Source organism: Pan troglodytes, chromosome 8 (assembly GCF_028858775.2).
Source record: "Pan troglodytes isolate AG18354 chromosome 8, NHGRI_mPanTro3-v2.0_pri, whole genome shotgun sequence".
In the NCBI taxonomy this organism is placed as follows: domain Eukaryota; kingdom Metazoa; phylum Chordata; class Mammalia; order Primates; family Hominidae; genus Pan; species Pan troglodytes.
The window spans coordinates 131,455,954-131,479,474 of NC_072406.2; the positions used below are offsets into that span (position 1 = coordinate 131,455,954).

Here is a 23,521-nt window from a genome sequence, read left to right on the forward strand (position 1 = left end):
TGTTTGGAAATGTCTTTTTTCCCCACATCACTTTTGTCCTGGAAGTACCCAGTATATGAGGGAAACAAAATGGCAGCCACCCCACCAAGGGCAATCCATTTTTTCTTTTTCTTTTTTTTTTGAGGTGACTTATACTTTATTAGTGTGACTTCATTCATTTTTCTGTAGAAATATTACTATGTTGATTTTGGGGATGTTTGATATATATGACATATATAGATTATATTTCTAAAATCTGATAAGTTCTGAATTCTGAAATACATGTGATCTCAAGGGTTTCTTTATTTAAAAAAAGTCTATATCTAAGGTAGATAACATGATGTTTTGCTATATATGTACTTAGTGAAATGATTGCTACAGTTAAGCAAATTAATAGATGCATCACCTCTCATAGTTACCTTTGTCCATGGAGTGGGGCAGAAAGGTTAAGAGTACCTAAAATCTACTCTCTTAGCAGATTTCCAGTGTACAGTAAGATATTATTAACTATAGTTCTCATATTCTCATAGTGTACATTAGATCTCTAGACTTATCCTACATAACTGCAACTTTGTGCCCTACATCTCCTTTTTTTTTTTTTTTTTTTTTTTTTGAGACAAGGTCTTGCTCTGTCACTCAGGCTGGAGTGCAGTGGCGCAATCATGCCTCACTGCAGCCTCGACCTTCCAGGCTCAATTGACCCTCCCACCTCAGCCTCCTGAGTATCTGGGGCTACAGGTGTACACCGCCATGCCTGGCTAATTTTTGTATTTTTTGTAGAGACGGGGTTTTGCCATGTTGCCCAGATTGGTCTCAAACTCCTAGGCTCAAGTGATCCTCCCACCTTGGCCTTCCAAAGTGCTGGGATTGCAGCTGCACCCAGCCCATCTCCTCCATTTTTAAGGCTGAATAATATTCCATTGTACAGTTGATCCTTGAAGAGCACAGGTTTGAACTGTGTAGGTCCACCTTTATGAGGATTTTTTTCAACCAAACATGGATTGAAAATACAGTATTCAAGGGATACAAAACCCTGAGTATTGGAAAGGCTGACTTTTCATATACTCAGGTTCTGTAGGGCCAACTATGGGAGTTGAGAATGCATGGATTTTGGTATCCATCGGGGACTGGCTCTAGGACTCCCCGAGAATGCCAAAATCCATGAATGCTCGAGTCCCTGATATAAAATAGTATATTTGCATATAACCAACGTTATTCTCCTGTATACTTTAAATCATCTATAGATTACTTCTAATACCTAATTCAATGTAAATGCTATATAAGTAGTTGTTATACTGTATTGTTTAGGGAATAATGACAAAAAAATACAAAGTCTGTACATGTTCAGTGCAGACACAACAATCCATTTCCTGTCAAATATTTTTGATCCATAGTTAGTTGAATCCACAGATGCAGAATCCATGGGTAAGGAATGCCAACAGTATATCACAATTTCATTATTTTTTCATCTGTTGATGACCACTTAGATTGTTTCCATATATTGGCTAGTATAAATAATACTGCTAGTATAAATAATGCTGCAATGAACATATGAGTACAGGTATCTCTACGAGGTGCTTATTTTATTTCCTTTGGGTATATATCCAAAGAGGGCTTGCTGGGTCATGTGGTAGTTCTGTTTTCCAATATGGAAAATATTAAAAGGTATAACCCACATAAACAAAAGCTCCTGGCTAGGCGTGGTGGCTCACGCCTGTTATCCCAGCACTTTGGGAGGCCAAGGCGGGTGGATCATGAGGTCAGGAGTTTGAGACCAGCCTGACCAACATGGTGAAACCCCCGTCTCTATTAAAAATACAAAAATTAGCCAAGTGTGGTGGCATGCGCCTGTAATCTCAGCTACTCAGGAGGCTGAGGCAGGAGAATTGCTTGAATCTGGGAGGCGGAGGTTGCAATGACCCGAGATTGCGCCACTGCACTCCAACAGCTTGGGTGACAGAGCAAGACTCTATCACAAAAAACAACAACAACAACAACAACAAAAACTCCTTTGGGATCTATAATAATTTGTAGAGGTATCAAGGTGTCCTGAGTCCATAAAGTTTCAGAGTCACTGCAGTAGAGGGAAGAAAAGAACAACAGAAACAGTGAAACTTAAATAGCATTTCCTGAGCCCTGAGAAACAACCGATGCTATATAGTTAATTTTTCACTCTAAGATAACTCAAGATAGAAACGTTTAAATCTAGAGAGCTGATAAAGTAAGATAATAATACATTCTGCAGGCCTAAGAACCCTGATCTGGAGGATCAAGACTGGGTCATGCATACATTGCATTAGACAGCGACACCTAATGAACAACAATGGTATTACAACCCAGCTCTATGAAACCAGGGACTAGCAAGAGTAAATGCTGTAGTGAAACTAAAGGACATAGATAAGAGCACACTCTGTCAGGCAGAGTATTTCATTATTTGATATTCTTAGACAAAACAAATTCTCAGGTTGTGGAGGGCAATTTACAAAATATATAATGACAGTTCACTTGCTTTGACCTTCTTCCTTAGTTAAGTTGAATGTTAGTGGTCCATCAGGGAATCTGGAGCATAGAGTAGAATCACAATCACCTTGGACTTACAAGAAATAATTCAAAGACTTTATAGAATCAGTCTCTAGTCCCAGAATTTTATGTTTTTACCATGTTCATGGCTCATGCTTTCTTGATTTCTGGCATCCTGTCTGATTTCTGAGGTTGGGCTAGCTAGAGTCTTGTTTGTCTATCTTCTTGATGCCCAATAAGATCAGCCCCTTTACTGTGCCTGGATTTCTATATCCAGCATTACCTAAATCCAACTTTACACAGGCTTTGGGCTCTTCCAGTTCCTCTTCTGCCCTTTAACCCCATGTGTGCCCCAGAACCATCCACGAGGAGATGCCAAGAATAGAGAAGATGAACAACAACAACAACAAAACAGAACTGCCGCCCTTCTGTATGCTTCAGTCTCTAGCAGGCTCAGCCCAAGCCACTACCGATCCCTTTTCTCACAAGTTTTCAATGCAATCTACAGGAGGCTTTGTATTCTCATATAGGAACCCTTCTCAAAACTGATAAAACGATAAAGCCTTTGCTTTACTAAAATTTGCTGTGCCAGCCCTCTCTTTAGCAACTGACCAGTGCTGAGCTATCTCATGCTACCTCTATGGCATTGTCAAAGAAGGCAGGGAATGTCTTTGCCCACCAAAGAACAGCATGTGTGTGAGGCCCATGCTAGGGAAGAAAAAATTCTTAACAAAGTGAGGTGTGAAGGTGGCTGGGGGCCAACTGGACCCTGGAGCCCAAGCGAAGTGAAGTGATGCCAGATGCCTTGCCCTATCAAAGTAATGAAAGTGATCTGGAAATGGTGTTTTTTCTCATTTTAATGACAGAGCAGGGCTGGGTAAGGAATAACTGTAAGTGCAGATGAAGCTTGTTTATGCTCCAAAGATAAAGTCACAAATGGGAGGTAGGGTGGGCTGTGGTCTTCCCTTGCTCCAGGCAAATTCCCTCAGCACTAGAGAAGGTGCCTTCCAAAGGGCCTGTGTTGTGTCTGCAGTTCTGTCCCCAGGGAAGTGGAAGCTGAGGCACCTGTGGCAAAGCCCCTCATGGGAGCGGGGGTCAGGGAGATGTTTGGAAAGGCTGTGGCTGATAATGAGACACGGGTAACCCTGGTGGATATCGTTCCATCCTGGTGTGTGCCTTCCTGGTTGCCTCCTGCTGCCTGCTCCTGGGGAGTGGAGTGGGGGAAGCATTAGTCTGGATTGTTGTTGGCTTGGTTGCCTTCCAGAGGCCTGCATCCAGGTGCCAGGGAAATTCTGACTGAAGTCCATTCAACAATAGCAATAGCGGCTCACACTCAGGCCTGCTGGCCCCACCATTGACAGCTTTGCATGAGCTTCTTTCCATGCAAGAGGGCTGTCCCCAGGTTCACTCCCCACTTCTTGTTCTGCTGCCTGCATTCTTGGCCACGTAGTTAAGTCTCCCTCCCTTTGTGCCCCCTTTATGTCTCTGGTCTTCTCCAACATTAGCCATGCCATTGGCAGGGTGGGGGTGGGTGGTGGGGCACGCTTCCTGACTCGGATGCCTTGACCCCACAGGGACTGAGTTTTGGACAAGGTGCGGCGGCAGCCTCCCAAGCCAGGGGTGGGCAGCGTCTGCTGAGCAGATCCTGGTCCTCTCCGGGTGGCTGCATCAATCACACCCAAAGGGGAGAGGCCTTAGTATGGAAAGTATGTGAGCCTTGGACGGAATCACGGATGGCCCGAAATGGCTTGGCCCCTTGTTTCCAAGGCCCCGGCTGGTTTCCCCATTGTGCAGTGGGGAGGGAGAAAGGGGCCAGCTTGCCTGAGTTCCTGGAGCACCAGTGAGAGTCCCTGAGCCACAGGTAGGTGAGGGCAAGGGTGGCAGTGTTTTGGGGTGTCCACGCAGCATGCATGGCTGGTCCTAGCTCGGATGTTGTCTGACAGTCACCCATGAGGAACAGGAGTCCCTCCCATTACTCAGCCAAGGGCACAGAGTGATTATGCCCGGGGTGTAGCAAATGCTCTGCAAACAGTAGCTGCTCTGACCATGTGATTTGACTGGCGTTGCCCAGATGCTGAGTGGTGGTGCCAGGATTAGACCTGTATCCATCTCATGCCTCCACCCAGGCCCTCCACCCGGCAGCCTGGCCGCCTTCTCCTGGTCCTGGTCCCCTTGCCCCCAGGAATTGAGGCGTGCATGGTACATTTCCATCTCCCAAATCATGGTCCTGTCTGTGCCCTCATCCGCTCCTCTTCCACAGGCCTCTCAGGGAGGCAGGCAGGGCAGAGTCAGCAGCCCCATTTTAGAGACCAGGAAACTGAGGCCCAGGGATTCCTCAGAGGTCACCAAGCTTGTAAATGGCAGCACTGAGCCTCAAGCCTTGCTCTTTGGATCATCCACTTTGTATTAGTCTGCTCAGGCTGCTATGACAAAATACCACAGAGTGGGCGGCTTAGACAACAGGTATTTCTTTCCTCACAGTTCTGGGGGCCACAGTTCAAGATCCAGGTGCCTCAGGGCTGGCTTCTGCCCTTGCTGGTTTGTAGATCCACTGTCTTCCTGTTATGTCCTTGCCCGGCCTTTCCTCTGAGCTCTCTGGTGTCTCTTCCTCTCCTCCTAAGGACACCAGCCCTATCAGTTAGGGCCCCACCCTGAAGACTTCATTTAACCTTAATTACCTCCCCAAAGCCCCACCCCCAAATATAGTCACATTGGGGGTTAGGGCTTCAACATATGAATTTGGGGACAACACAGTTCAGTTCATAACACACCCTGAGCCCCCTCCACTGTTTGGAGTCCCCTAGGTCACACCAGGGGGGTTGCTGCTGCTGTGCATCAGAGGAGCCATTTGGAGAGACTGTGCCAGAGGCCAGGGGTGGGGCTGGGGCAATCCAGGAAGGCTTCCTGGAGGAGATGTGTGTACACACGGGAGGGCTTGGGGCAGTACATGCCCTTACGGGGGCCTATTTCAGGGAACCCCACATGTAATCCACACCAGTAACTCAGATGAGCTGTAGCTGTTTTCCAGGAGCCACTTTCTCTCCATGGTTATGGCAAGAGGGGAGCCTCCGGGTCCTGCGTGGCCCAGCAAGGCAGCTGTGGGTTGATGCGGCAAAGCAGGTTTTGTTTCCAGGTCATTCGTGTGGAAGGGAATGGGATCCCAGGTGGGCAGGGCCAGGCAACAAAGGCCAGAAATCGAGCTGAGCACCCACGAAGCCTTCCTCAGAGCAAAGACCTGCAGAGGGGACCACTGCGTATGGCAGCTGCCCCAGATGCTGTGGCCCTGGCTGCTGTGGGAGGGTAATTTTTGTTAAGATGAACTAAGTTGGGACTGCATCTCACACAGTGGCCTTTGTATAAATTCGCTTGCCTTCCTCATCCGGTATCTGTCCCCTCTTTTGTTCACACCCTGCATGCGGGTGTTCGGGGGAATGTGCACTGCCACACTTAGAACATTCAAGTTTCTGCCATCCCTGTGTTTCTGGAGTGACAGTGATGTTCCCGGGGGGGAGGTGTGGGTTCATGCAGCAAGTCCCATGCAGAGTCCGGGGCAAATTCAGGTCCTGAGTGAGGTCGTAGTGGGTACCTGGCTAGCAGGCTGAAAGGTTGAGGAGATTGAGGAGGCTGAGGGAGTTTGAGGAGGCTGGGGAGGCTGAGGAGGCAGAGGGAGGCTGAGGAGGCTGAGGAGGTGGAGGGAAGCTGAGGGAGGTAGAGGGAGGTGGAGGGAGACTGAGGGAGGTGGAGGGAGGTTGAGGAGGTAGGGGGAGGCTGAGGAGGCCGAGGGAATCCGAGGGAGGCAGGGAGGGAGGCTGAAGAGTCTGAGGGGGTGAAGGAAGTTGAGGGAGGCTGAGGCTGAAGGAGGCTGAAGGACTCTGCTCTTTGGGTAGAACTTCCTGTTTCTCATGTTTCCTCTCTGTAGACCACAGTGCCCAGCCCTGCCCCAAAGCAGAGCCAGAGCTTGTGTCCATTTCTTGGGTGTGTAGTGTGCCTTTGGCTTCTCTTTGATTGTGCCTTGGAATGGCACACGGGGCCGGGTGGGATTCTGGAGGCGCTTAGTGGGTGGCTTCTCAGAGCTCAGGCCACAGCCCTTGTGAGTGGGAAGAGTCTGTGTGAGTGGGAGGAGCCTGTGTGAGTGGGAGGAGTCTGTGTGAGTGGGAAAAGTCTGTATGAGTGGGAGGAGCCTGTGTGAGAGGGAGGAGCCTTGTGAGTGGGAGGAGCCTGTGTGAGTGGGAAGAGCCTGTGTGAGTGGAAGGAGCCTGTGTGAGTGGGAAAAGTCTGTATGAGTGGGAGGAGCCTGTGTGAGAGGCAGGAGCCTGTGTGAGTGGGAAGAGACTTGTGAGTGGGAGGAGACTGTGTGAGTGGGAGGAGCCCCTCTCGCAGCTCCATGGTCAAGTGTTTGAGGCTAAGTTAGGAGAAGATGGTCTGTCCGTCCTCTTCCTCCCTCCTCCCTCCTCCCTCCTCCTCTTCCACACCCGGCCCAGGGCCCTTTGCTCTGGGTCATGCTCTGTTCCCAGGCCCTGTGGGGATGCTGGGAACCCTGGGAACACAGCTCCCTTCCTGCCCGAGGCCCTGAGCATTCTGAGCCTGTGGCCGCTGCTTCTCTGGTGGGAAACGGTGGTTTCCTCTTGAGGGAAGTGTTAGTCGCTGCCTTTCCCTCCCTCTGATTCCCAAGGATGAGTCTCTTTGGGACAGCAGGTGCCTCTGGGAAGGTCTCCTGGCTAGGTGGGCTCTGGCTCCCTGGGAGTACTGTGGGCTTTGGAGCCAAAAAGACCTGGACGCAGATCCCAGCTCCTCCACTGATGCACTGTTACCTTGGGCAATGCACAGACCTTAAACTGGCTGTGCCCTGGTTTTCTGTCCAGCAGGACTGGGCAGTGCTGTCCACTCTACAGTGGAATGAAGGGAGAGAATGGCGCATCAGAGGTGCGGCTCATGGCAGGTGCTAAACACTTGTGAGTGTCTGGGCGCCTGGTGCGGGAACATGAGCAGAAGCCCCACCCCACTTGGATGTCTGGTGGTCTTCGCTGCTTTCTGACTGCCTAGATGGGGAGGCCTCGAGGCCATCATGATTCAACCATTCTCTTACTCAGCAAGCCCTGACCACCATTCATTCATTCGTCCATTCACTTCCGAGAACCTGCCGTGTAGTAGGCCTTCTTCTCTGCACTGGGGCACACAACCATGGATAAGACAGACCAGGACTTGTGCTCCAATTCTATGTTGAAGGTGAGGGAAGAAGTTAATTAAGCAATCAGCCAAGCGGATTTCAAAGGACAGCTGTGCTGCACGCCACTGAGGAGACGTGAGAGGAATCCTGGCTAGGGGCCTATGCTGGGTGCCCGGCAGTGGGGGAGGTGCAGAGGGGGTTCAGAATTGAAAGGCTGGGTGCGGTGGCTCATGCCTGTAATCCCAGCACTTTGGGAGGCTGAGGCGGGCAGATCACTTGAGGTCAGGAGTTCGAGACCAGCCTGGCCAACATGGCGAAACCCTGTCTTTACTAAAAATACAAAAATTAGCCAGGCGTAGTGGCGTGCACCTGTAATTGCAGCTGCTCGGGAGGCTGAGGCAGGAGAATTGCCTGAACCTGGGAGGTGGAGGTTGCAGTGAGCCGAGGTCGCACCACTGCACTCCAGCCTGGGTGACAGAGCAAGACTCTATCTCAAAAAAAAAAAAAAAAAAAAAAGAATTGAAAGGCAGCCTTGACCTTAGGAAGTGTGCTCACCAGCTGCAAGCTGTCCCACCTCCATACTCAGTGATTATTGGAGGTGATGCTACTACAAGAAGGAATAATATTTTAAAGAATAAAGTCAGTTCTTAGGAAACCGGTAGTAGCCCTGTAACAATCTGGTGTTTAATCATTTAGATAAAGCCATAGCCTGGGGTCAAAGATTGGCTGGAGGTGTGCCTGGAGCATTAAGCTCATGCTCACCACCAAACTTCCTGTCCCTTGTAAGTAAGTCAGTGTCATCCCAGGTGCTGGCATGGCCAGTTTAGGATCACCCTTTGCCTGTGCCTTTGGGGAACCCCAGGACACTTGAGTCTGAATGGCCTGATGTGGCTAGGACAAGGGCAGTCTTGCGCAACTCTTCCATCTTGGGAAAACAAATGTGATTCCTAATGTGTTGCCTCGAGTTCCTGGAACCAGGGTGTTTGTTTTATGTAATAGACAGCAGAGACCATTCTGTTGACTTCAGAGCCTTCCTGCATCTAAACTATAACTCTTCATAAAATGTCCTTTCAATGTGGTTTATCCAGGATATCGCAGGGAAGGAAGACTAAATAGTGTCTCACAGGGAAGAAGAACATTCTGCATTTCAGGTCACCACCTTGAGATATGAACATGTGCTTTTGAGATTTGGGGACCTTAATTCCTCTGGGAAACTCCTCTCTTTGCTGAGTGCTGGGGCTGCCCAAGAAGCATGGGACCCTTGGAGCCTTATTATAGCCCCATGGGTCAGACTGAAGATCAGGTGGGTACATTGTGTTTGAAGCAACATCTGTATCTCCCAAGCCACGGCAAAGGAGCATCTGAAACTCATCCAGATTTAGTAGATGAGACTAAGCTGGTGAACACTCAGTTCCATTTAACCCCTTATTGGCAGCCTATGCTCACACTCTTTCCTGGTTGGCAAGTGAAGAAGGTGGGTATAGGGGATTTTGGCAAGGATGTTAGTGGATAGAGTATTTTTTGGCTGGGCATGGTGGTTCATGCCTGTAATCCCAGCACTTTGGGAGGCCGAGGCGGGTGGATCACCTGAAGTCAGGAGTTCAAGACCAGCCTGGCCAACATGGTGAAACCCTGTCTCTACTAAAAATACAAAAAATTATCTGGGAGTGGTGGCAGACGCCTGTAATTCCAGCTACTCGGGAGGCTGAGGCAGGAGAATCGCTTGAACCCAGGAAGCAGAGGTTGCGGTGAGCCAAGATTGCATCACTGCACTCCAGCCTCGGCGACAAGAGTGAAACTGTCTCAAAAAAAAAAAAAAAAAAACAACAAACAGTAGTTTCTGAGGACCCACCTTCCACCAGGAGCTGTGCTAAGTGCCTTGATTGATCTGTACCTTCTAGATAGGTCATACTATTATTATTTCTATTCTAGGACCAGGGAAGTAAATCTGAGAAAAGGTCATGCAGCTAGTACGTGGTTGTAGAAGGCAGAGTATAGGTTCAGCTGCTGTAGCAAAGACCTAGACTAACACTGGCCTAAACAAGGTGGAAGCCGGTTTCTCCCTCATGGAACAGTGCTGGGGTTGGGGTCTACTAGGGCTGCTACGGAAACTCTGTCTGCATGGTCACCCAGTTCCCAGTCTCTTTCTGGCCTTACAATGTTGCCCTCGTTGACATGGGCCAAGATGGTGCCCACTGTGTTTACATTCTAGCCTCTGGGAAGAGGGAAGCTGGGAGGGGAAGAAGGGGCACACCCTTTCCCTTTAAGGGTGTTACTCAGAACTAACTTGGATCTGTTGTTTCTGTTCACATTCCATTGGTCAAAATTTGGTCACCTAGCCACCCCTAGCTGCAGAGGTGGCAGGGAAGTCTTTCTTTTGGAGCTAAAAATGGGAGATCTATTACTATAGAAAACATGATGAACAGCTATTGGGTGACAGCTAGTGTTTCTGTCCCAGAGGTGGAGCTGGGATATGTGTCCAGGAGGACTATGCATGGGTTCACGCCTCTCCCTCTTCACTACCTCCTCCTGGAGGACATCTAGGTCAGCATCAAGGAAGAAGAGTCCGGAGCTAGACCAAGATCCTTGGGCAGGGGTGGCGGGTATTTCTGCTGATCCTTGGATTCTCTGGGCCTAGCACAGTGTAGGGCGCAAAGCAGGGTTCAGTAAATCCATCTTAAAGAAAGGGAGGGAGAGGGAGCCAGCCTTGCAGATCCAACCCCAGCCCAATGAGCTGAGCAAACCTGGATGTGAATCTAAGGGGGCTGGGAACTGAGGCACCAATAGCCAGAAGGCAGCTGGGTCTGGAGGGGTTCCCTTGCGGGTGGAGCTCTGCAACTGCTTTGGGCTGGACCAGAGGTTCAGGGTATCCTTTTGGCTCCCAGGGCTTAACCCCAAGATTGAAGGACATCTGTGAGCTTTGCTTCCAGAATGGAAATTTTTTAAGAAGCCACCTTTGGGAGGAACTGAATTTCTGTCCTGGTGGTGGTTGCTTGGGCCATGCCATATACTTTCTGAATTTGGTTGCAGCTGCTTGTAGGTCCGTGTTTGTCAGCTGCTGCCCCAGAGTAAGGCTGTCTGCAAGGAAGGGTCTCTGCCTCCCTCCTGCTGTACCCCAGCTGCCCACTTTAGCTGGCCCTGACTTATCTAGTACAAAATGCAGTTACAGTCTGACCTTTCAGAACCCCGGGCCCCCATGAAGGCATCCTTGAAGGGCTTTCAAAGGCAGCATACTGCATATGAGGAGTTTAAAGTTTGCCTGTCTCTGTGACTGTATTTTCTGAGCAAAGCTTTTCTCCATGCAGGTGCGCAGAAGGAAAAATAAGTAAGCATAAGAGGTTCCAGTTTGGAATTTTTCAATCATCTGAATGTTGTTCTTGGCAAGGAGTAATTTAAAACAGCTGTTATGGGTTACATTTTTAGACCAGTTAGAAATAAGGGTTTCACCACAATCATATTCTTTGATCATCCTAATTATTTTTTTTTCTTTTTCCCAGTTATCTCTCTTGTGCTGAGTAACTGAGGAGCTACCTATCAGGTTTAGCGTCAGTTACAGATCTGTTTCAAGCCTGGCAGTTGGAGGGAAGAGAAAAGCATTAACACGGAGCAGCAGCGCCCCAGGCTGAGACAGAGCTTACGAGGTCTAGACAGTTATGAGATATGTGGGACTCTTTAAAAAGAAAGAAAGGAGAGAAACGCACATGTTTTAGGTTCTCCATGCTTGTATTCTGTATTTGTATAGCTGAGAAAGCTTTAGTTTAAAATAAGTGGTATTTGGCAAGCAGTGGTATTGCATGCTGACAAATTGATTGTGCTCTTTTACTTAGATAAAAATGAAAATGCATGAGGCATGTTGCTTTTTTCCCCCTCTTGATGATTAAAAAACGTCTACTTGGCTCTCTGCAGAGACAGCCCTTGAAGATTTATATGAAACACCTGTGTGGCATCGATCACAGGCCTTCAGGCTGACAGAAGCAGCTATGCTTCATGGCGGTTAAAATGCCAGGTCCTGGGAGGGGATTTGGAAAGACCTGAATAGGGGTCTCTATGCCAGGCTTGGGTGGGACCCTTGGGTGAGGGTCTTTGAATTTTAATAAAGGACCTCCCCACGCTGTTCATAATGATGTAGGGCTTAGAGCAGCTAGGCAGGAGGCTAAGCATGCCCTGGGGTGATGAACAAGACAAAAGCCTTCCCCTACCCGGCCTCAGTTTCCCCACCAGGAAGATGAGGCCATCAGACTAGCTTTCCTTTCGGTTTTCTACAAGCTCTATGACTATGTTCCCCTCAACACACCCTTTCTTAGGCTCTGGCGTTATTGGGCCATAAAGGATGAGGATGTCAGTGCAGACAAGGCGCTCCGCTTCCTGTGTAGCAGTTCACAGCCTGGGCCAGCACAGGGAGAAATTTGGAAACAAGTATGTTATGATACAGCCATCAGCTGCAGTTGATGTGTTGGGTCATGAATTCATTCATTCATTCACTGGTCAAACGTTATTGCACCCCGGCTCTGTGCCAGGTTCTGTGCTGGGTGCTGACATGTGCAGGGAACTAAGCGACCTGGTCCCTGACTGCTCCAAGTTGGGTCCACCCCATTTGGGCTTCTGTCCTGTTGGCTTAAGGACTTGCCCTGGTGTAGGTCTCAGCACAGGAATGTGCTGTGAAATGCAATTCCAACACCCTATTAAAGCCAAGCATTTACTTCTGGACACCGGGGACTTTAAGACACACCCTTAAGGAGCAACGGATTTGTTTTGACAAAAGAAGTGTAAACAGGATCCTAGTGAATAGCTTTCTCATGGCTGCTCCTGCTTTCATCAATTGCATATTTATTGGTGACCTCATAAGTGTCCAGACTGTCCTGGGCTCTACAGGGGAGGCAAACGGGGTGGTGGAGGAGAGAGAGAATTTACAGCTTAGATGGGGAGGCAAGGCCAGCTCTCAGGACAGCCAGCGAAGGTGTGAGATAGCACATCAGTTACATGATCACACATGTGGTGCAGCTCACAGAACTGAAGGAACTCAGGGCAGGAGAGGGGCAGCTACTCGGCTCAGCTTTTCTTTTCGGGAAGAGCAACGGAAGAAAGGGCATTCCAGATCATTCTCCTGGCCCAGCCACTAGATGTTGAGGCCCAGTTGATAGCCAGCCCCAAAGCTGCCACAGCTTTCCCATGTCTTTCTATCCTGGAGGCTGGAGCACCCCTGGACCTGAGGAAATTGATTGACCAATAGGTCATTTGTACATCTAGGTGACAGGGGTGCCTCCTCCCCACCGTGGACCCCTAGAGGTTGCCAGATGGTACCACTGATGTGATGTCATCCACCTCTCAGGGTCCCGAGTCTTTGTCTGCTGCTGCCATGGATCCCTTAAAAGATGCAGAATAATTGTTCTGCTGTCAGCAAGAGCTGAGTTCACATCCCAGCTCTGCCTCTTGCTAGCCTGTGACCTTGTGCCATTTCCTTCTCAGCGTCTCGATTTTAGGCATCTAAAATGTGGGCTGATGATAGCACCTGTTCTGGAAGGCTGTTGTGAGGATTGCATGAGACATGCATGTAGTGTGCCTAGCATTGTGCCTGGTACACAGGAAGCACCTCATTCATGTCAGTTGCTATTGTTTCCGTTATTGTTATTATAATACATCAGGTGGCAAAGTGGAAAGGCCACTGTCTGAACCAAAGCTCATGTCTTTCTGAAAATCAGCTCTACCAAACTCTAAAGATCCGTGTCGAAAATCCCGACACCACGAGCTAGAATTCTGCTAAGCTCTAGCCTTCCCTGTGTTAGATTCTGCTGAAGCAATGTGCCTCTCCCCCATCTCTCATCTGGAGTGTGGGCACTGGTGAGCTCGTGTGCCTGTGAAACACCCATCTCTTCCTCCTTCAGGACACGAATCCTAGCCCTTCTTGAGTCTGGGGCCAAGCTGAGCAAAGATGGAAGGAGGCTTGGCAAGAGTTGATGTCATTTGACATTTAATCACCAAAGACCCAGATTGGGTCCCAGCGAGTTAAACCCACTGCGCCGTGTTCTTGGGCAGACAGGGTTGGGGTGTGGCCACATGGTTGGCTGGGAGAATCGGAGCTGTATCTAAGACTCTAAGAGCACAGAATAATTGCTTTCAAACATTTGTCCTCTACATCCCAAGAATGACAGCCAAAGGGCAGTATAACAGAAAGACAGGCTTGGTCTCGAAATGGGAATGGCCTCACAGCATGGTGTTGATAAAGAGTATTGGATGCTCTGCAGGTGAAATGCTTCCTGTCCCTGTGAGCGCACACGCCAGGGCTGGCTGAGCCCTTGATGGGGATCATGTTGGGAGGATTAAGGGTGGCTGGGGGTCTTGGGACCCTGAGACGTCAGGACTTTCAGGAGACCATCAGTTGCCTCCACCTTCCGAGGCATTCATTTCTCCAGCTGCTTTTGGCCAGCACAACCGTGATCCTCGCTAGACCCCGGCCAGTGGCCCAGGAAGAAGCCAGGCGCCTCGGCAGGGCCAGGGCAGGAAGAGCCAGGTCTGCCTGGAAGCTGCTATTTGCCTTGGTCCCTGGCTTGCCCAGCCGTTTCCTGGCCCGGCCCTCCGTGGCTTTTGCTTGATTAGCTCATAGCTCCAGGGGAAGCCAGACCCCAGGCCCTGGAAGGCAAGATTGGCCCCCAGTCCTCCCTGGCAGGCCAGGGCAGCGTGCAGGAAGGATGGGCTGGGCATTGCCATGTGAAGTCAACCTGAAATGCACTTGGGAGAGACTGAGGCACTGAGCGGAAGTAAAGACTCCCAGATTTCCTGAAATGAAAGCCAGGGCTCCTTGGCGCCCCTCAGAGCCCCAGGCCTCTGCAAAATGCTGCCTTTAAACTCATGCTTGTGTTGCTCCAGCCGTATTGCCACGTTGCAGGTGCGGGGTGGTGCTGGGGGCGGGGGATGGCAGCTGGGTGGGTTTAAAGATCCCCAGCAGTGGTGAACCCTCCTTGGGGCTCTGACGCTGGAGAAAGGCCCCATGCCCTGTGATGTCTCCATTCCCACCAGGCTCACAGCCCCACTGTGAAGCTACCAAAAATGGGAGGCATTTAAGCCCCCCTTGTTCATCAGCCCTATTTTGTAAAAGGGGAAACCAAGGTCCAGAGAGAAGAATGATGGGTCAGAGGTCATGCAGGGTCAGACGTGGAGCTGGACGCAAAGCCCAATCTCCTAGCCCCAGCCCCATGCACCGATGTGCTTTCTCGAAAGGGGCGTGCCAGGCAGGGCCCCTGGGCTCAGACCGCCTCACTTCTGGGGGCTCTGGGCTTACTGTGCTGCAGCTCTGAGCAGCAGGCAGCCTGGCCCAGCCTTGCCTCCACCCAGGGACCTGAGCCCAGGGAGCCATGCTGACCCTTTCGTTCCCTTGGACAGAAGCCACCTTAGGCACAGCCCTCATCATCTACTTGGTTCAGGGAGGCCTTCACTTCTGGCAGAGCATCAGGAGAACGTGGGCTGGAGATATATACTCCCCAGTTTGGAAGCGTGTGGCCTCCCTGTCACAGTGATCTGTTTGTTGGTTTGTTCGATCATTCATTCATTTTAGATAAACACCTGTGCTCCTGCCTGGGCCGGGCACTGATCCAGGTGGTAGGGATAAAATGGTGAACTGGACCTTACAGTTAATGCAGTGTTGGAATCACCTAGGGAGCTTTTTAAGAAAATACTCATGCCCTGGAGATTTGGTGCAGTCGGTCTGGGTGTGGCCTAGGAGTTTCACTTTCTAAAACTGCATGTATCTGGATGAAATTTCTTTACAAGGAGAAAAAAGGTTGTAGAAAGAATGTCCTTCTAAGTGGATGGTGTCCCAGGTGCTTTTAGGCGGAGCACAGGTGAGGAAAGGCCCTGGGTGTTCAAGACACAAACAGTGGTCATCACTGACCAAGGCTGTCCCAGGTGCCCCGTCCCGGCTCACTGGAAGGTCCCGCCACAGGCCACGCAGGGTAAAACAAACCCGAAGTTCTTCTGAGCACCTGCGCATTCCCCAGGCCCCGCACGGAAAGGAGAGCTGTCTGGCAGTCACAGTTCTTTGCTTTCCAGGCTCTTCCTGATCTCAGTGATTTTGCAGCTGTGCTTTTAGGAGAGCTGTTTTCCCCTCATTTGTAAAAACTTGAAAATCTGGAAAAATAGAAACAACCACAGGTCACGCATGGGTGTGTTTCCTTTTTGCCCCGGCTCTTAAAGCACCAGCACTGCTGATGCGCCAGGTGCCTTTTCTGCGGATGCCTCTATGGTGTCCCCAGGCTAGCACAAAAGTGGAGGTTGCAGTCAGCCTGCCGGGCTTCCGGGCAGAGGAGAGGGCTCAGAGCACAGTGCTTTGGACCTTCTTTCCGATATGCCAGGCCCCTTCCAGCGACTGCCTGTCCAGCAACAGGATCTACCTGCCATGTGGCCCTGCCGTTCCCTCAGTCCACCTCCACCCCTGACCCTCCGTTTACCCAGTCAGTTCTTTGCCCATTCCCACTGCAAGGAGATATCTAAATTGTTTGCCTTTTTTGTCGTTGGTGATAGAGGTCACTGCCGGACTCTGGCGGCTCCATTACTGCTCATGGTGATGGTATAGTCCATGTCCTGTCCATCTCAGCCCCCAGCCCTTCCCCAGACTCCTGGATACCTCCTTGACTGCATCTGATGGGTTCAAGCCAGAGACCTGGACCCTCATCAGAGAGGCAGGGGCCCGCACAAGCACCCTTCCACCCACCCTTTTCTTCCTTCCACAGACCCACAGACTAGAGCCTTCTTTCCTCCCCACTGTCCCCGCCACAATTCCCCTGCCTGGCAGCCCAGGCCCAGACACCCTGCGATTCAGTGGTTTCACATGTGGCTTCTCCAAGTGCCACCAAACTTTGTGAGACTTGGGCTTAATAATTTCGATCCCACAGAAACATGTGACAAGCACAAGACATTCAGTAAAACTAGAGCCCAGAACGAGAGGGACGAATGGCACAGGAAGATGGCAGGGCTTGTTTTGGGTGTGTTTGTGTGACACACCATATGTCATTTTTTATTCACACAAAAACATCTTTCTTGAAGCAATAGAAGGCCACTCAGCTGTTGCTAACCACATACCAAATGTTTCCTTTTTCCTCTCCTGCGCCTTCCAAGGGGCGGGCTGGGAAGCTCTGCCGTTATCCGTGATGCCATCTCGCCTTTCAAACGTCAGAGAGCTTTTTCCTCGGAGCAAACGCCCGATTGTTTTTTCCAGCTTTGGCAGGAATTTTTAAGAGAAAGCTGTTTTTGAATCACTTCTCTGTTTATTGTTTCAGACCTGAAATACGGCAGAGTAGAGGGCTGGCAGCCTCTGTCTGATCCTCTCTCCCCATGTCCGTTTCCTAAATTGCATTAGGATCTATCAGGGACCCCCTTCTCTGCCACAGTCCCCCGTAACCTGGTATTTTGGGAAAATGAAGTTAAATAAAATAAAATAAACCTTCAGTTGGTGGAGAGATGGTTCCAGGCATCCCTTTGGACACCCCCCTCCCTCCACCCCGCCGCCCCACTCCAGCCTCACAACCTTTACAATCAACATGTGGTTTCATTTCCAAGAGCCCCAGTGTTAGCATTTCCATTTCCTCAGGAAGCCGCGTTCCGTCCTTGCTCTTACTTCTGAAATTGAACGTGTGTTTTCCTTGGCCCGAGCTCTAGTAGTGCCTGAGGCAACAATGCACACAGTCCCAAGCAGGTTTCAGGGGGGTGGACAGCCCTCCCCGCACCCGGGCTGCGGCTTCTCCCCACTCCCCGTCCCCAGGGATGGCCGCCCACTCTCCCCTAGCCCGGTGGGAGGGCCTGGCTGTGCTCGGGCCCCGTGGCCATCCGAGGGAAGCTGGGCTGCCCTCACTGCCTGTGTCCTCGCCACCTCCTATTGGGAAACTCTGGTTGCCCTCCAAGAGTCCACATACTGCAGGCTCTTAATTAAGAAACTATGTTCCCATTTCATGTCACTCGAAAAGAATGAAAACAGTGACAGCATTTATTTATCTTAACTATCAATATCATTCCTGTTTCTCAGTCCGCTGGGGGTATGAGTCTCGAAGGAATTGACTGGGTTATGAGATTTGAACCTCGGGCATGTGCTGGTGGGACACATGTGGCCTGCTTCCGAGAAGGAGCCTCGAAGGAAGAGCAAGCAGGCTGGCATGGCCCTGCCCTGCCCTGCCCTCCCGGAGCTCAGGGCCGAAGGGCTCGGTGACAGTGGGGAACTCCTGCCTGCTTTAGTGCTAATGGAGAGTCAAGGTTCCTTTTTCACCAGCTACCTCCTATCTCCTTTCTCAATCATCGGAGAAGTAAAACCCATCATTTCCTGAGTCTGATAGAGGAGATAGGATCTGTCCAGTGGCTGCTGTTTCTGTGGCACCTACTGTGTGCTGAGGCTGGGCCAGGTGCTCACATGCGTTGTTGCCAATCCCCAGCAGCAACCAGCTAACTCTGATGGCCTCAGGTAAAGGGACTTGCCCAAGACCACACAGCCATCCAGAGTTGCTCCACTGTGGAGACACTATTGCCATTTGGAGCAGAATAATTATGTGTGGCAGGGAGCTGTCCTGTGCATTGTGGGGTATTTAGCACATCCCTGGCCTCCACCCACTAATCAGTAGTAACCTCACAGTTGTGATAACACAAAATGTCTACAGACATTGCCAAAATTTCCCCCTGCTGAAAACCTCTGAGCTAGGGGATGGAGGTAGGATTCAGACCCAAGCCTGTGCTTGTTCGCCACCCTGTGCTAGCTCTGAAGAAGTCCTCACCCAAGCAAGGCAACCCTGCTTGCCTTTAGGATCCAGGCAGCGTGGTAGTGCTTTGGTGTTTCTGAACTATGTACTAATCAGCCATAGATATAGGCATTCTAGAATATTCATGAGGATCCAACTTCGTGGTGGAGGCTGAGGACAGAAGTTCTTTAATAGTACTGCCCCATCTTGCTCTGGTGTCCTGACAGTGTAGCACTTTACTGCAAAGCCTTTGCATATAGGTTTTCATTTTGAGTCTCCCAGATACCCATTACGTCTGAAGGCTTATTACTCGGCACCAATAAATTGCAAGGGACTGAAACCCAACTCAAACTAACTTAAGGGTTAGAGGAAGTCTGTTGGTTTATGTGACTGAAAAGTCCAGGGGTAAATCTCATGGCTTCAGGTATGGCTGGATCCAGGTTTCAAACATCATCAGGACACTATTTATTATTCTACTTTCTACAGTTTTGACTTCATTCTCTGACAGGTTCTTTCTATATGGCCACAAGATAGCCACCAGCAACTCCAGGCTTACATGGTCCTAAGAGTTAAAGGCTTCAAATAAAGAAAAAGTAACTTTCCTTAGAGTGCCAAAAAATGTTCAAGTAAAGACTCAGATTGTTAAGGCCTGGGCCCCAGATTGGTAAGGCCTGGGCCCTGTGCTCATCTCCGAGCTTGGTGTTGGCCTCACCCAAAGAATTATTATAGGGGAAGGGATGACTCTCCAAAGAAAGGAATACAAGACCTTGTGTTTCTAGAGCAGTTCAAAGTGCGGTTCGTGGACTGATTTTACTGGTCTGTGATAAGTACAGAGATGCTTAGAAACACTCATAGCAATTCGTTGTGGCTGTAGCATCCAGGTGTGTGATCAGTGGACTCATCTTGTGGAACAGGTGATAAAGCAGTTGGCTGTTGTCAGACTCACGTGGAAAGTTGGGAACAATGTGAGATTTACAAAAGTATCAGTCCGTGATGGATTGGAAATTTAAAAAACTGGTTCTTTTCCATAGATAGCTGGAAAAGCACTGCTTTAAACTGGAGAGTATGTTAAAACACAGATTTCTGGGCCCTACCAGTGAAATTCTGATTCAGTCAGTAGGTGATATGGTTTGGCTATGTCCCCACTTAAATCTCATGTTGAATTGTAGCTCCCATAATTCCCACATGTGTGGGAGGGACCTGGTGGGAGGTAATTGAATCATGGGGATGGGTCTTTCCCATGCTGTTCTCATGATAGTGAATAAGTCCCACAAGATCTGATGGTTTTATAAAAGGGAGTTCCCTTGCAAACGCTTTGTCTTGCCGGCCGCCATGTAAGACGTCCCTTGCTCTTCTGTCATGATTGTGAGGCCTCCCCAGTCACGTGGAACTGTGAGTCAAGTGAACCTCTTTCCTTTATAAATTAGCCAGTCAGGTATGTCTTTATTAGCAGCATGAGAACAGACTAATATAGTAGGTCTGAAGTGGGGTGGGGGGAATGAGAATCTGCATTTTCAGTAGGCTCCCAGGTGGAATGTTTTGAGAGTTACTGAAATGTGACACAGACAGGAAGTGAGCACATGCTGTTGGGGAAATGAAAATGGTGCGGATAGACTTGCTGGACACGGGGTTACCACAAACCTTCAATTCATATAAAAAATGCAATATCTGCAAAAGACAATAAAGTGAAGTGCAATAATACGAGTGTGCCTGCGTATTGTCTGCGGAGGCTTTCACTACAACAGCGAGCTGAATCGTTGTGAAAGAGACCATATGGCCCTCAAACTACTACCATATGGCTAGTAGTAAATATCTCCTACTAGCCCTTTACAGAAAAGTTTGCCTACCCTTGCCTTAGAACCAGGGGGTGAGATGCGAGATCAGGAATCCCTAGTGGGGTTGGATGGAAACAGGTTTTGGAATCCTGGTTAAAACTGACCTCCAAGGTTGACCTTGGAATCTGGTCCAAGTCCCTGTAATCATCTGCATTTGTGAAGCTGGCATGCCAAGAAGGTTTCCAGGTTGAGAAGGGGCTTAGAGGTTATTATTCAAACCTCCTTATTTTATGGATGAGGAAACTGAGACCAAGAAAGGGGAAGTGACTTATCCAAGGTTACACAGAGAATTGATGGCAGAGCTGAGACCGACCCCTGCCCAGTGCTCATCCACTGTGGTGTCCTTGGCAACAGGCCTGGGGTGTGGTATCTTTAGTGGCTTATAATGAGAATAGGCTAAGAGGCAAGTGAGGTCTCTCCCAAGCACCCAAACCTCACCAGGTGAAGGTGGTGAGGACAGGGGCCCCTTGGCTTGCTGTGCCCTCTGTTGGTTGATGTACCCTCCGTTGGCTGACAACTTGGCAAGTGTCAGCCCTGTCCTGGGAAGGGCAGAGTTGGAAGTGAGTTGGCTGTGCCCAGGCCCCCAAGACATGTGTTGCTTATTGTATGTGCATGTGTCTTAGCATGTGGATTTTCAGCCAGTTACATTCATTACCAAGGAAGTGTACTTGCTGGTACAGTTTGGATATTTGTCCCTGCCTAAGTCTCATGTTGAGATGTAATCCCTAATGTTGAGGTGGAGCCTGGTGGGAGGTGTTTGGGTCATGAGGGCAGACCCCTCATTGTTGGTGATAGTGAGTTCTTGTGAGATCTGGTTGTTGCAGTGTGGCACCTCCCCTTCAACTCTTCTCTGGCCATGTGACATGCCTGCTCCTGCTTCACCTTCTACCACGATTGTAAGCTTCCTGAGGCCTCCCCTGAAGCAGATGCCAGTGCTATGCTTCCTGTACAGCCTGTAGAACCATGAGCCAATTAAACCTCTTTTCTAATAAATTAACCAGGCTCGGGCAGAGACACAACCAAAAAAGAGAATTTTAGACCAATATCCTTGATGAACATTGATGCAAAAATCCTCAATAAAATACTGGCAAACCGAATCCAGCAGCACATCAAAAAGCTTATCCACCATGATCAAGTGGGCTTCATCCCTGGGATGCAAGGCTGGTTCAATATACGCAAATCAATAAATGTAATCCAGCATATAAACAGAGCCAAAGACAAAAACCACATGATTATCTCAATAGATGCAGAAAAAGCCTTTGACAAAATTCAACAACCCTTCATGCTAAAAACTCTCAATAAATTAGGTATTGATGGGACGTATTTCAAAATAATAAGAGCTATCTATGACAAACCCACAGCCAATATCATACTGAATGGGCAAAAACTGGAAGCATTCCCTTTGAAAACTGGCACAAGACAGGGATGCCCTCTCTCACCACTCCTATTCAACATAGTGTTGGAAGTTCTGGCCAGGGCAATCAGGCAGGAGAAGGAAATAAAGGGTATTCAATTAGGAAAAGAGGAAGTCAAATTGTCCCTGTTTGCAGACGACATGATTGTTTATCTAGAAAACCCCATCGTCTCAGCCCAAAATCTCCTTAAGCTGATAAGCAACTTCAGCAAAGTCTCAGGATACAAAATCAATGTACAAAAATCACAAGCATTCCTATACACCAACAACAGACAAACAGAGAGCCAAATCATGAGTGAACTCCCATTCACAATTGCTTCAAAGAGAATAAAATACCTAGGAATCCAACTTACAAGGGATGTGAAGGACCTCTTCAAGGAGAACTACAAACCACTGCTCAAGGAAATAAAAGAGGATACAAACAAATGGAAGAACATTCCATGCTCATGGGTAGGAAGAATCAATATCGTGAAAATGGCCATACTGCCCAAGGTAATTTACAGATTCAATGCCATCCCCATCAAGCTACCAATGACTTTCTTCACAGAATTGGAAAAAACCACTTTAAAGTTCATATGGAACCAAAAAAGAGCCCGCATCGCCAAGTCAATCCTAAGCCAAAAGAACAAAGCTGGAGGCATCACACTACCTGACTTCAAACTATACTACAAGGCTACAGTAACCAAAACAGCATGGTACTGGTACCAAAACAGAGATATAGATCAATGGAACAGAACAGAGCCCTCAGAAATAACGCCACTTACCTACAACTATCTGATCTTTGACAAACCTGAGAAAAACAAGCAATGGGGAAAGGATTCCCTATTTAATAAATGGTGCTGGGAAAACTGGCTAGCCATATGTAGAAAGCTGAAACTGGATCCCTTCCTTACACCGTATACAAAAATCAATTCAAGATGGATTAAAGATTTAAACGTTAGACCTAAAACCATAAAAACCCTAGAAGAAAACCTAGGCATTACCATTCAGGACATAGGCGTGGGCAAGGACTTCATGTCCAAAACACCAAAAGCAATGGCAACAAAAGCCAAAATTGACAAATGGGATCTAATTAAACTAAAGAGCTTCTGCACAGCAAAAGAAACTACCATCAGAGTGAACAGGCAACCTACAACATGGGAGAAAATTTTCGCAACCTACTCATCTGACAAAGGGCTAATATCCAGAATCTACAATGAACTCAAACAGATTTACAAGAAAAAAACAAACAACCCCATCAAAAAGTGGGTGAAGGACATGAACAGACACTTCTCAAAAGAAGACGTTTATGCAGCCAAAAAACACATGAAAAAATGCTCATCATCACTGGCCATCAGAGAAATGCAAATCAAAACCACAATGAGATACCATCTCACACCAGTTAGAATGGCGATCATTAAAAAGTCAGGAAACAACAGGTGCTGGAGAGGATGTGGAGAAATAGGAACACTTTTACACTGTTGGTGGGACTGTAAACTAGTTCAACCATTGTGGAAGTCAGTGTGGCAATTCCTCAGGGATCTAGAGCTAGAAATACCATTTGACCCAGCCATCCCATTACTGGGTATATACGCAAATGACTATAAATCATGCTGCTATAAAGACACATGCACACGTATGTTTATTGCGGCATTATTCACAATAGCAAAGTCTTGGAACCAACCCAAATGTCCAACAATGATAGACTGGATTAAGAAAATGTGGCACATATACACCATGGAATACTATGCAGCCATAAAAAATGATGAGTTCATGTCCTTTGTAGGGACATGGATGAAACTGGAAACCATCATTCTCAGTAAACTATCGCAAGAACAAAAAACCAAACACCGCATATTCTCACTCATAGGTGGGAATTGAACAATGAGATCACATGGACACAGGAAGGGGAATA

General features: G+C 48.7%; 1 protein-coding gene across 8 annotated transcripts in view; it reads left to right on the forward strand.

The window, feature by feature from the left end:
- GRK5 (G protein-coupled receptor kinase 5) overlaps positions 1-23,521 on the forward strand; it is a 250,667-nt gene that overhangs the window by 145,519 nt on the left and 81,627 nt on the right. The window lies entirely within an intron of this gene.